Here is a 13,526-nt window from a genome sequence, read left to right on the forward strand (position 1 = left end):
GGACTTTGCGGCAGAAAAGGGTGCAGGACCTGCCAGAGTGGTATACGATTTCAGAGACAGAATGCCAAATTAGAGGCAGAAGGACTTGGAAAATGGCCTTTTGAAACTAAGAACAAGATGATCAGAGATTTCTCTCATAATAACTAATAAAATAACATATAAATAGTGAATTGTTATAAGCAAGAACTCTACAAGTATATTGTGATATTAACACTTATAGTACTAACATTTTTAATAACACTGAAAAGATCTCCTCCTCTTGGGGTTTTAGTTTAGTGTGGTTTGCTTTCCTTTATCCTTAGTTGTAGTCTCTTTCCTAATATTTGTAGTTTTTTTAGTATTTTATCCTTAGTTGTAGTCCCTTTCCTAATATTTCTTTGTAGTTTTTGTAGTATTTGCAAAATAAAAAATATCCCTCCGAGGATTAAAAACAAAAAAAGATGACATTGTAAGCCCAGCTAAGGTACTGTGGGGCACTGGTGCCTAAATAACCTCCATGGGGAGACTACGTACCATGCTTAGAGTCCTTTGGAACACAGAGATAGCAACCCTAAGGAGGTCTGCTGGTGGAAAGTGCCATCAAGTCACTGTCAAAACTGACTTATGGTGATCCCATTATGAGGGTTTTCAAGGCAAGAGAAGGGGCAGATCTACTATGAAACCAATTAAGCTTAAGCTTCAGGGCCCCTAATCCTGGAGGGGCCTTGAAGCAACTTTTTTTTTTTAATGTGTGAATTTTTCAACAAAATTGATGGAGCTTTTTTGTTATTATTAAAATAAACCTATTTTAGTGACAGAATCATAAGCCAGTGGGTTGAAGTACTTAATTAAAATATGCTCTAATACCCGTTTCATATGGTCCCAAAATGCCTCTGTAAAGTTTCTGGTTGAGAAGGGGCCCCCATAAGAGTTTAAGCTTCAGGGTCCCAAAAATGTAGGCCGGCCACTGGGCAGGAGATGTTTCTGTTGAAGGTATGTGGTATATACCTGTTGTTAAAGAGTTTCGTGGAAGACTCAAAAAAGACAGTTTCAAGGTAGTTTGCCACTGCCTTCCTCCACATCACATCCCTGATATTCCTTGGATGTCCTCCTCCAAATACTAGCCAGGGTGGATCCTGCTTAGCTTCCAAGATCTGATGAGATCAGGTTAGCCTGGGCTATCCAGGTAAGGGCTAAGGAGGTCTACTCAGAAGTAAATCCCATGTTATTCAGTAGGGTTTACTCCCCAGAAAGTGTCCTTAGAATTTCAGCCTGAGTACCCAGGCATATGGTGTAGTGGGTGCAAAGTGGATGGCAGGAAAGGAATTTGTGAAACATTTCCTTGTGAAATATTTCAAGAGCAAGAGGGGGATTCCTCTCTCCCCTCTGTTTTCGTGGGTCCAGATTTGTAATCATTCTATCCTGTCAGCGAACAGCTCCCACATATGAAATAATCTGAATTACAAACTTGATCATATCTTTCAGGGATATGACAAGGCAGCCATCTTTATAGGATCGTGTGGTGGCAGGAGAGGATCTGAGAGTCAGAGATCCAGGTTTGAATCGCCACTCTGCCATGGAAGCTCTCTGGTGACCTTGGGTCAGTCACTGGGTTTCTGAGGGGGGGGGGAACCAAAGGGGGAAGAATGATGTCATAAACGGCTTTTGGTTCCCATCAGAGGGAAAAGTGGGGTATAAATATCTATATAAAATGCAATGCACATATAAAGCAGGGTTTAGTCTTTAACATACCCCCCCCCAAAAAAGTGCATATCAATGAAGGAAATGAAAGACTCTCTGTCTTTGGCTTTCCTTACCATGGTCTCTCACGTAAACCACTTTTCTTCTTAGTCTGGCTCACTTCCAGTAAATCTGGAGCTGAACTAGGAGCCAAGAGCCTACTGCAATGGAATATGGAGAAAGATATGGAGGTCAATAACATTGCCTGGTAAATAACACCCCATTAATTGTCTGTTAAAGTTAGGATTGCCAGGTGGGGGCTGGAGATCACCCAGAATCACAATTGATCTCCAAACTACAAAGGTGGGAGGCTCTGGGGTCTGTCCCAGGATCTTCTGCCATGCACGCAAAGCATGCGCATGGCAATGACATCACCCAGAAGTGTTGTCACCATGTTACCGATGTTGGGGGTGGCACTCTAGTTTTTGGGCAAAACTCTATGGTTTGAGCCAGGGGTCGTTTCATAGAAAAAGAGCTAGGGAAACTCATTAGCATAACTCATTAGCATATGCCACACCCCCTGACATCACCGGAAGTGTGTCATAAGGCCACACACCCCGCCCCCAACGGTCCCGGCCGAAGCCCTGCCAAGGCCCTCCCTGGCCCCAGGCAGGCAGGGGTGGGGAGAGGCGGGGAGGAAGCAACTTACCCTCCCTCTTCTCCTGCCTCCTCCTGGCTGAATGAGGGCTGGAAGCGGGGCGGCCGGAAGCAGGGGGCGGGGCTTCGTCATGTGCTCCCCCGTACCTCAACTGGGGGAACTGCAATCCCCCGCGATCCCCTCTGAAATGACCTCTGCTTCCCATGCAATTTCACTGCATTATCCATCAGCAAGCCTTGTGTAGCAAGATTCTTCAGTGGGAAAGTGTGATGTGTATTGTATCCAGCATTAATTACATTAGGCATCATGGCCTTACTCAGTGTCAGTCAAAATCTTCTCTCAGAGACAGATGCAGAATGTAGAGATGGATTGTACCATGCAGAAGTCAGGTGGCTTAGCAGAGGCAAAGTCCTCAAACATTTTTTCACTCTTCGTCATGAAGTTGATGTCTTTCTTAAGGATAAAGGAAAAGAAGTATTTTCTGACTCTAGATGGATTTTTGGTTTGGCTTTCTTAACTGATCTCACAGAGCATCTGAACACACTGAATCTAAGGTTGCAGGAAAAAGGAAAGCTTGTGTGTGACGTGTTCTGAACTGAATGCTTTTGAAGCAAAACTAAACATTTTTGTGAAGCAAGTTAATGAAAGTAACTTTTCAAACTTTTCATGCTGCAATGAACTAAAATTTGAGAAGGACAGACACATCAAAGCACTGAACCTATTGCATGTGGAATTCCAGAACAGATTCACTGATTGCCATCAGCACAGAAAGGAAATGAGAATGTTTCAGAATCCATTTGAAGTGGCACCAGAAGGTGCAAGTAACTTTTTTCCAGATTTGCAAGCCAGTGATAATCTCAGAGACATTTACAAAGAAAATAGTTTGTTAGATTTCTGTTGTGGCCTACCTGATATATTTATCAACCTAAAGAAATCTGCTGCAGGCACGTTCACAGTCTTTGGCACCACATACATCTGTGAATAAATGTTTTCCAAGATGAAAATAGTAAAATCCAAGTGTAGGTCAAGACTTACAGATGAACATTTACATGATACTTTAAGGGTGTGTGTCATAAACCTTGACTTGGATATTAATGCCTTGGCTAACAGAAAACAGCCACAAAAATCACATTGACTAGGTAAGTGTGTGTAGCTTGTTAAAAGGATTCAACAGTAAAATAGTGTTCCAAAATGAATTGCATTCAAGTTAACATTTCTTCATTGACCTGTGAATATTTACTTTTGATCTAAATATGTAGACCAATAATTTTGTTACATTTTGATGCGGTCCTCTTTAAGCGTTGGGCACTCTAATGTGGCCCCCATATGCCAATGTTTTGGGGACCCCTGCACTACACCAAACTGGCAACCCTATGTGGCATAGACTACATTCCTGTGCTATATTAGCTTTATAAAACACCCTCCCAAACAACTGTTTTACATAGTTTGTGGAATTAAAGTGTGTAGTAGCCTTTCTTCCAGTTACTGAAACTGGAAATACAACCTTCTTGTCTCTGTAAATCACTAGTTCAAGGGTTCTACTAATGCCACCTGACAAATGGGTAAGATCAGCAACTGCCCATACATATACACATTCTGTTGTGGCTCCCATTTTGTGGAATGGCTTTTCTGAGGAAGTCAGGAAAATGCCCACACTTTCGTAATTCAGTAAACTATGTAAAACAGAACGGTTAAAGAGGACATTTTTATAAAGATAATAGGGCTATATGATAACAGAATGGTTCAGAAAGGAGCTTTTACCAAAGGAATGGTACTGTTGCCTATATCACTGTATATTGTGAATTATCTGTCTGCTGTATGCATTATCTTGCCTTTACTGCATTGCTTTCTACCTTTATAACAGAAGAGAAGAACAAAAGAGATTGGATTTATACCCCACCCTTCAGAGTCTCAGAGCGGCTTACAAACACCTTTCCCTTCCCTTCCCCACAACAGACACCCTGTGAGGTAGATGGGGCTGAGAGAGCTCTTTCCAGATCTGTCCTTGAGAGAACAACTCTGACAGAACTATGGCTTGCCCAAGGTCACTCAGCAGCTGCAAGTGGAGGACTGGAGAATCAAACCCAGTTCTCCCAGATTAGAGTCCGCACACTTAACCACTACACCAAACTGGCTCTAATACCATTTCCTGTATTGTTTGACACATCATGTGTAATGATTTGTGCTGTTTCAAATTGTTGTAATCCTAGTTTTATTGCATTGTTTATTAGATACCTCATCTGATTGATCGCATTGACTTACAGACCAGTGTGTAATCCTGTTTGAGTCTCAGTGAGAAAGGTAGACTATGAATAAAGTAAATAAAATAAATAAAATGCATAGGATCAGGCTGTAAGTAGGGTTCTTTTCTAAGTGAACAAACAGGATCAAGCAACAGTGGCATGATCCCTGAGCTGCCCACTTGTAAGGAATCCTTTCCCAGCAACATTCCATCTTCAGAGCAAACACCACAACCCTCCCCTCTGAATAAGATTCCTGAGGGGTAGCATATATTAGCAAAAGAAGATTTGTGCTTACATATTTCTGGGCCTAAATCCTTTATTATTTGTCTCTTGTTCGGTCAAAAATAATTTCCCCAGCAATAAGAGTTCTACAGGACTATTGTGGATCACTGTTCCATTCTGTTTGTCTTCTTGCTTTCTTCTGAGTCTGCTACAGCACCATTTTTACCCCTTCATTCCTTAATCTTTCTATCTCTGTCTGCTGTACTCCAACATGATTTTACACTCCTGCAGGCTTTTAAAATAAGGACTCTTCAGCCCTGCTAACTGCTAGTTCTGTTCTAACCAACTGCATAGAGGATTCACCCTTGGAAGATTTCTGACAGAATTCACACCTTTTTGCTTCAACCCCTTCCCTCTTTTACATAGAGAATTTACACCTGAAAGACTTGTGACAGATTTTACACCAACCCCTAGTGCTGACTGGAGAGGCATGACAAATGATTGATGGGGCATCACCTCTTTTTATACCACTGTGGCTACGAGCCCACCTTTCCTCTTGGCTCAACACGACTTCCACTTACTTTTCTGTGGGATCTAACAGCTTGGTTCTCTATCTGGTTGATCAAGGTGTGACATGAACACGCTGCTTGGTGACTGACAGGTGTTGGCAGTCTTTCTATAAGCTTTAGAACAGTTGGTCTGCTGTCACTTCCTTGGGGTGGGGTGTTTTGGGTCATTTCTTGTCTCTGCCAAGAAGATTCTAGCCAGCTATGTCAACATTGCACTGGTATCTATGACATCTTGATGCTGGGGAGGATTGGGTTGCTCGCTGTGTAAAAAAATGTGTCATTTGCATATTTCTGCATATGAATAAACACCCTCCATGCATTCATTAGTCCTACTAGGCACCAGTTTTGAAGAGGCACTCCTTGCTCTGCAATAGAGGGGAGCAACAATCTCCTAAAGTGGCGTCTGTCACTGGTGCTTTTTAAATATGCTGCAGCTGCCCATGTTTGTTAGCAACTGTGTCTACGCTCTGGTCCCCATCCCTGGCAAATCTCTTAGTTTGTCCTGATTTTGCGACTTAGGCAGGTTTTTGAAACATTTTCTTTGTACTAGAGTGAACATGCTTCCTTTCCACATGCGCTTCCTAACCACCAATCAAGATAGAAAGTGTTGCTTGCATGTGTTTTAGTTTGGAGCTTATCTTTCAGAAACACAACGCAATCTGTTAGGAGATTAACAGGCCACAGGCAAGCATTATAGCCTTGTGGCATTGTTCAGATGTATGCCAGAAAAGCTTGTGCAAATTCAGTAGAGAATTCTACATAAATGGAATTGAAACACTGGTCCCACACAGCCTTGCATGGGTGTAAAGTGCTGTCAAGTCATAGCCGACTTATGGCACCCCCAGTAAGGGGCTTCCAAGACAAGTGAGAAGCAGAGGTGGTGTGCCATTGCCTTCCTCTGGAGTCTTCCTTGGTGGTCTTCTGTCCAAGTACTTAACTGGGCTGACCCTGCTTAGCTGCCGAAATCTGACAAGATCGGGCTGTACCAAGCTGCCTTCCCTCCCTGCACATCCTTGAGTATAATGTTAATATTCCTCAGCAATGATTCAGCAATGCTGTGAGGCAAAGCACCATTCTTGCCTCCCCTCAAGGGCTAATGTACATAATAACAGACATGGTTCTTCTTTGCAGGTGTTGCTCATTAAGCCATTCAGCCTGCTGGCACCTTATCAGTCCCACGGCCAGAGCTTCTCATGAGAACGTGTTCTTGGTGTTGGGAGGGGGAAGACCAGGAGCGGTGATGAAGATTCTGGAGAATTCTCCTGGAGAAGTGTTAGGATTAGATGTCAACATCACCTGACTTGAGGGGTCAGAAGTAGAATTTCAGGGGCTAATCACGTATATGAGACTTCATGGACAGAGGCTTGATTCTATGCTTGGTAATTGCTGAAATCGTAGTCTAGGTTGATTAGAGGCCTTCATTTGGATGTAAATTTGGTACCACCTAACAAGGTTCCAAAGCAGTGTTAGGTAGATAAAAGCTAGCTTTTGTGTCCTGTGTGACGTTTGGTAATCTGTTGGCTATAATCATATTAATGTGTCTGTTCTTCCAATAAACTTATAAATATATTTTTAATAACATCTGTCTGGTTACTTGTGTGCTCTTGCCTTGGAAACTCAGAGTGTCAGCCTGTTGACCTCCTTGACAAATGCCCTTCTCTACTATCAGGTTCAAGTAAGTAAATCTTGTTAAGGACAGTCCTTAAATCTGTAGGTAAACACCACTTTTCAATTTTGGTATTACCTTCTTTGGTTTCACAGCATGACTCTGGCTTAGGAAATTCTTGGAGATTTGGGGGTGGTTCCTGGGAAGGGCAAAATTTGGGGAGGGGGAGATCAGTGGAGCTGTGATGTTATTCTATGACTTCCATTTCTCCTAGATATTATGGTATACCATAGAGTCCACGCTCTGAAGTCCCCATTTCTGTAGTCTGTAGTCCAGAGATTATTTGTAATCTGGGGAGAATGCTAGGCCCCGCCTGGAGGATGGTTAGTTGACAACCTGTTGCATTCCAGCATTTCCAATTAAATAAAAAAAGCCCCGACATTTGGACCCGCCCACATTTAAAGTACAAATCTACTACCAGCCTCCACACAAAATAGTACTGTGGCTTTCCAGGGCAAATGTCTCATTTTCATCATCCTTGTTTCCTCTAGTTTTAAAGACTTCTCTGCTAAATTACTTCCTGTAGCCATCTTGAGTTAACAGGAAGTAATTAATTCAGCATAGCAAAGCAGAACAGCTCAGAAGGTAAAACCAAAGGACAAAATTAAAAGTTTTGTATTGTAGGGAGGATTTAATGGAGAAATATGTCTGTTACCGAATGGTGTTTATTTCCTTTACTTCTGAGTAAGCCTGCTAGATTTTATGGGGAATATTAGTATTAAACTCAAGATTGTGTAGGAGTGACATTTTGATTTCCCTTAATGGAATTCTTCGTCAGCATGAAAATATCATAGTGTGGAAAGCAACAATAAAAAAACAACAGTGTCTCTAAGTTAAAGCAAACGTTTCTTACACTCAATGGATCTTGTGTTTTGAAGCAAATGTCCAGCCTCCTGTAAGCTTCTTGGAAAGGCTGATTGCAAATCATGCCCAGGGGCCCCTATCTGCCTACCACCAGGGCCTCCCTCAGGCTTTCCTAGGGTTGCCACCCCCCCCGGTTTGCCAGGGGTCCCCCGTTTTTTTGGGGGGGTTCTACCCGCCGCAGGCCAGATGGCCGCCCCCGCCCCCAACACCCACTTTCCTTTAAGTTCATGGAACACACGTTTCCTCCCAAGCCCGATTTCTGCTTGAGATAAGGCTTGCAGGGAAATGCCAGCTTCCTGCACTTAAAAGGGAAACGCTGGCTCTTTGCTCTTAAAGGGGAAACGTCGGCTCCGTGTACTTAAAAGGGAAATACTGGCTCCTTTAAGTGCAGGAAAGTGGCGTTTCTGGAGACTGGGCACGCGGGCGGACGTCCCCAACGTGACGTCATCACGTCAGTGATGCCCTGCCCCCTCCAGGAACGCCCCTAAAGTCCCCCGCTGGGGGCGGAAGATGGACTTGGCAATAGGCTTCCCAAGTCCCCCCGGGGGCGGGGAAACCCCGCCCCAGAGGCCCGTAACCTGCCGCCGCCGGATCGGGCCCCCGGGGGAACTCCACCCCGACGTGCGTGTCACCCGGAAGTGACGTGACCATGCTGGGCACACTGGGGGCGGGGCCACAGCAATCCGAGGGAAAACTCTATGGTTTTCCCTCGTATGGCCATGGCCCCTCCCCCAGTGTGCCTGTCGTAATCACGTCACTTCCAGGTGACGTACATGCGGCGCGTGCGCACACACCAGACACCAGCCGGGAGCCCCCCACTCCGGCAGAAGACTTGGCAATCCTACTTGGCAACCCTAGACTTTCCATCCCTACACCTACCTGTCCATCTTTCGCCCACTTGCAAGCAATGTTCCCTCTAAACTGTGGAGTCTTGTGAGCACAAATTCTACTTTGTGAGCTACTGGCATTAAACTTGTGAGCAAGCGATTTGGCTGCTGCATAAGTTAGTTTGCTCTGGAGCCATTCTTCCTGAGCTCAGACAAAAATGTGTGAGCTGGAGGCTAAAAAACTGTGAGCTAGCTCACACTAACTCAGCTTAGAGAGAACACTGCTTGCAAGCCCCCCCCGCCTATGCTAAGTGGTGTTTACCACCTGTACATCCTTTCCCTGACAGAATTGTCCTGTTTATGCAGCTGGGAGTGCTGCTGCTGTTACCCCCAGGAGTGCCACCACTGTACACCACCCACATGATCTTCCTCAATGATGCTGGGCAGTTGAGAGTGCAGCTACAGACAGATGGAAGGGGGTGTGTGGGTGGAGGTCAGCACCAGCAGGCCCCACCAGAAGTCCTGGGCCCTGGGCATGCTGACGTCAGCCCTGCTATAAACATCTGGAGAAAGGTCAGAGCTCAGTCTGAGAGTCGTGGTCTTCTGGATCCAGATTTATATCCTTTTTTCCCTAGATTCATATTACACAAGCTATTACACTAGATTCATATTACACAAGCTATTCCCTAGATTCATATTACACAAGCTTTAGCAGTTATGCCAGTTTTATAAGGCGTCAGATGGCAATTTAACAACACCAAAAAAATTTGGAGGCTTGTCGTCACAAAGTCAACCTACATGTTTGGCCAGTTGAAAAGTTTTTAATGCTTTTTTTCAGGCTGTTTATTATTATTAATATTGAAATACAGTGCGGGAAAGACAGTGTGGGAAAGAGTTGTGTTAATTCTTGGAAGTGATTTGCATGTCTTTCTTATAGCTTTCCCTATAATAACTCAACATTTACTATTTTTTTATTTCAGTCCCATGCAATGCTCCCTCTAAGCTGTAGAGATTTGTGAGCAAAAATTCTACTTTGTGAGCTACTGGCATGGAAGTTGTGAGTGAGCGATTTGGCTCCTGCATAAATTAGTTTGCTCTGGAGCCATCCTTCCTGAGCTAGGACAAAAATGTGAGCCGGAGGCTAAAAAACTGTGAGCTAGCTCACACCAACTCACCTTAGAGGGAACAGTGGTCCCATGCCCTCTGAGAACCAGCATAGTGCAATGGAGTAAGATTGGGGAGGCCCAGGTTCAAATCCCCCACTCTGCCGTGGAAGCTAGTTGGGTGACACATAGGCTTGCCAAGTCCCCCCGGGGGGCGGCGGGTAACCCCACCCCCAAAGCACGTGATGTGCCCAGCATCAGCACGTCACCCGGAAGTGACGCAGTCGCGTCGGGCACGTTGGGGACGGTGCCGCGATCATCTGAGGGAAAATTCTTATGGTTTTCCCTCGGATGATTGTGGCCCTGCCCCCGGCGTGCCCGACGTGGTTGCGTCACTTCCGGGTGATGTGGTTGCATTGTGGGTGCACACAGACTCCCAGAACAGCGCTGGAGTACCCTGCTCTACATACAGCGAGGACTTGGCAACCCTAGTGACACAACCCAACCTACATCACAAGGTTGTCATTGTGAAGATCAAAATGGAGAAGAGGAAAGCACTGTTGAAAGCCACTTTGGGTCCCCATTGGGGGGAAAAGTGGAATGTATTTAAATGAATAAACCAACCTACAAGGCAGAAGGCAACAAGAATCAAAGCACCCTTACAAAAACAGCAATATACAAGTGTTGTTCTTGCTAATGCTCAGTGGAAGAGGTCTTGGCCTGTCCCCCCTGCCCTTCTACAGATTGGTTGGCGATTGATGGAGTCTGAAAGGGCGTGGCCAAGCAGTTTTGCTCCTCTCCCACCTATACATTTTATCCCATTCTTTCTCCAAGGAGCTTAGGGTAGCATACCCTTCTGAGTCCCCATTTTGTCCTCACAACAATCCTGTGAGGTAGGCTAGGCCAACTGGTCCATGCCACAGTTAGGAGTCAAAGCTAGGCTTCCCATATCCTAGTCTGATATTCTGAGACCTAGGGGTTCCTAAAGCTGGTTGAATCTGTAGGCATTTTTAGAATGTTGAGAACAGGTACTGAGTACCACAACAAAAAGACTGGCATGGGGAGTGGGCTGGAGCCTGTCACAAAATGGCTGCCACTGGAGTCTCAGTTCAGTCCTGAAAAGTTGGGAAGCTCTACAAAATGTTAGCAGGTTCCAAGCCAAGCATGATTAATGCCGCTAAAATTGCCAGGAGATTGGGGGGGAAGGATCAGTGATGCTATAACCTCCCTTCTGGGAAAACCAGGAAATGATGTAATCCGGATGTGATATAGAGTTTCCAGCAATTTCTAGAGAGTACTGTCATTATGTCACTAATGGTGTTTTATTTTTTTTCTTCTGCTGGCAGCTGGGGTGCCGGAGAGCATATGGAAGTGCTGTTGAAGGGGAGTGGCAAGGAAGATCATATCTTCTGTCAGCAGTAATGTTCTACAGGGCCCAAGTAAGTCTTTCTCAGCCTACCCTACCTCACAGGATGTCGTGGAACAAAAAGGGGGAACTATGTAAGCAACAACGAGATCCTTGGCAAGAAGGGATAAAAGCCCAAAAAAATATACTTGAAAGAAACCTGCAATTACCACTATTTGTCTAGTATATAACAGAGTGTGTTGCTTTTAGGGTTGCCAACCTCCAGGTGGGTCCTGTTAATCTCCCGAAATTACAACTGATCTCCAGACTACAGAGATTGGTTCCCCTGGAGAAAATGGCTGCTTTGGAGGGTGGGCTCTGTGTAGGGCTGCCAAATGCCCCTGGGTGGGGGCGGATTTCCCCCTGCTTTCGAGCCCCGATTTCTGCCCCTGCGAAATCGGGGCCCGGGGGAAACCCCACGCCCGCGTGCACGTCACCCGGATGTGACATCACACGCTGGGGCGGGGCCACAGCCATTTGAGGGGAAAACTCTATGTTTTCCCCTCAAATGGCTGTGGCCCCGCCCCAGCATGTGACGTCACATCCGGGTGACGTAGATGCGGAGCGCGCGCGCGCCCACCGGGAGATGGCCAGGGATCCCCCGCCGAGAAGGTAAGAGAGATTTGGCGACCCTAGCTCTGTGGCATTGTACCCCAGTGAGGTCCCTCCTCTCCCTAAACCCTGGTCTCCTCAGGCTCTATCCCCAAATCTCCATCCTCAGGAATTTCCCAATGGGAAGTTGGCAACCCCAGTTGCTTTGGCCCTGTGTTACATTTAATCTCTAACACCAGCTGTGCAATTCTGGTTTAAGGTTGGGTCTTGACAACTAAAAGATTTGAAAGCAAGAAGCTTGTGGATTGATTAACAGCATTGTGACTGTAAAGGGTTCAGGTACTGGATAAAAAGATATTTGTTTCGGCTGCTTTCCCCAGAAGGATGATTTAAGAAGCATCACAATTGGTTACTGTTTATCTGCTAGAAGTTAAACCCAAAGCCACTCAGCAAACAGCAGATTAAACTAGTCACATGTCACAGAGCCTTCTCTTCTAGAATGTTTGTTTGCAACAAAGATCAAATAACAGGCCTTGACAGAATGATAGAGCAACACCTCTTTTTGATGAAGTCCTGAAATGGGGCAGGGGGTATCATATCAGATGGCCAAAAAAGGAGGACAAGTACCCTAAAAAAAGGGAAAATAATGTGCACCAAAATTGCACATCTTAATTTATGTCTTGTTGCCTTCAAGTTGCAACTGACTTATGGCGACCCTGTGCGGTTTTCAGGGTAACAGAAGTTCAGAGTTGGTTTGCCATTGCCTGCCTCTGTGTCACTGTCCTGGACTTTGTTGGTGGTCTCCCACCCAAATACTAGCCAAGGCCAATCTTACCCTATGGAGTTTCCAAGATCTGACAAGATCAGGCTAGGCTAGGCTGGCCAGGTTTATTGTTATTTTAAATAAAGACATCTCACCATAGTGCCAGTTTTCTCATGGTCAGCACTGAAAATAGAGCTTGGTTCCTTGATTGATCGCCTGTCACTCAAATGTTTACAAAATGCACCTTCAGCAAACAAAACAAACCAAAAATACTTTTTTCCCACCATAGAGAACAATGGAGAGGATGGGGGCAACCTGTTTGGGGGCCCGTAGAATTGGACCCCCTGGTTCAATGTTCGTGAAACATGGCGGGTATCTTGGGGAGAGGCTCCAGCAGCTACCCTGTGATGTTGGAGCCTCTCCCTCAAACCCCCTCCCCTCCAGTCCCCAGAATATACCCTATGTTTTCGCCATTGACTTCAATGGCCCATAGGATATAATGGGGCCGAACTGCGGGAAGCCCCAGCAGTCCTCAGGCAGGAGCACCTGGAGCAGTCTTGGGAGGCGGATTGGCAAAAAGCAAAACCAAAAGCACAGGAACTCGAGAGAACTCCAGGAATGGAGCCGGTTCCTCTTCCACAGCCCAAAATGCGACCCACGAACCCTGAGCTTGCTTTTTCTCATTTACGAGTCTGGCCTCCGCACTCCTTTAACGAGGCAGCCCTGAAGCTTGGGGCAGCGGGAGTTTCTTTGCACGCAGCTTGTGCGGCTGGCTGAGTGCCTGTTCTGCTTGCCCACCTCTCGCCTCTGCAGCTCATCTTTTGCCAGGCATGGAGGAGCCCAGCTCGCCCAGGCTTCTTGCCTCCTTCTGCCTTGGCCCTCTGGTGCATGGGTGAGTCCCAAACGTTTGACTCTTCCTATACAAGTCCCTGGGGCTGGAGGTATTCGCCTCCTTCTGAAAAGTACTCGGAAACGTAGAGTGATTCAGCAAAGTA

Source organism: Gekko japonicus, unplaced genomic scaffold, assembly GCF_001447785.1.
Source record: "Gekko japonicus isolate JY-2015 unplaced genomic scaffold, Gekko_japonicus_V1.1 scaffold1170, whole genome shotgun sequence".
Classification (NCBI taxonomy): Eukaryota; Metazoa; Chordata; class Lepidosauria; order Squamata; family Gekkonidae; genus Gekko; species Gekko japonicus.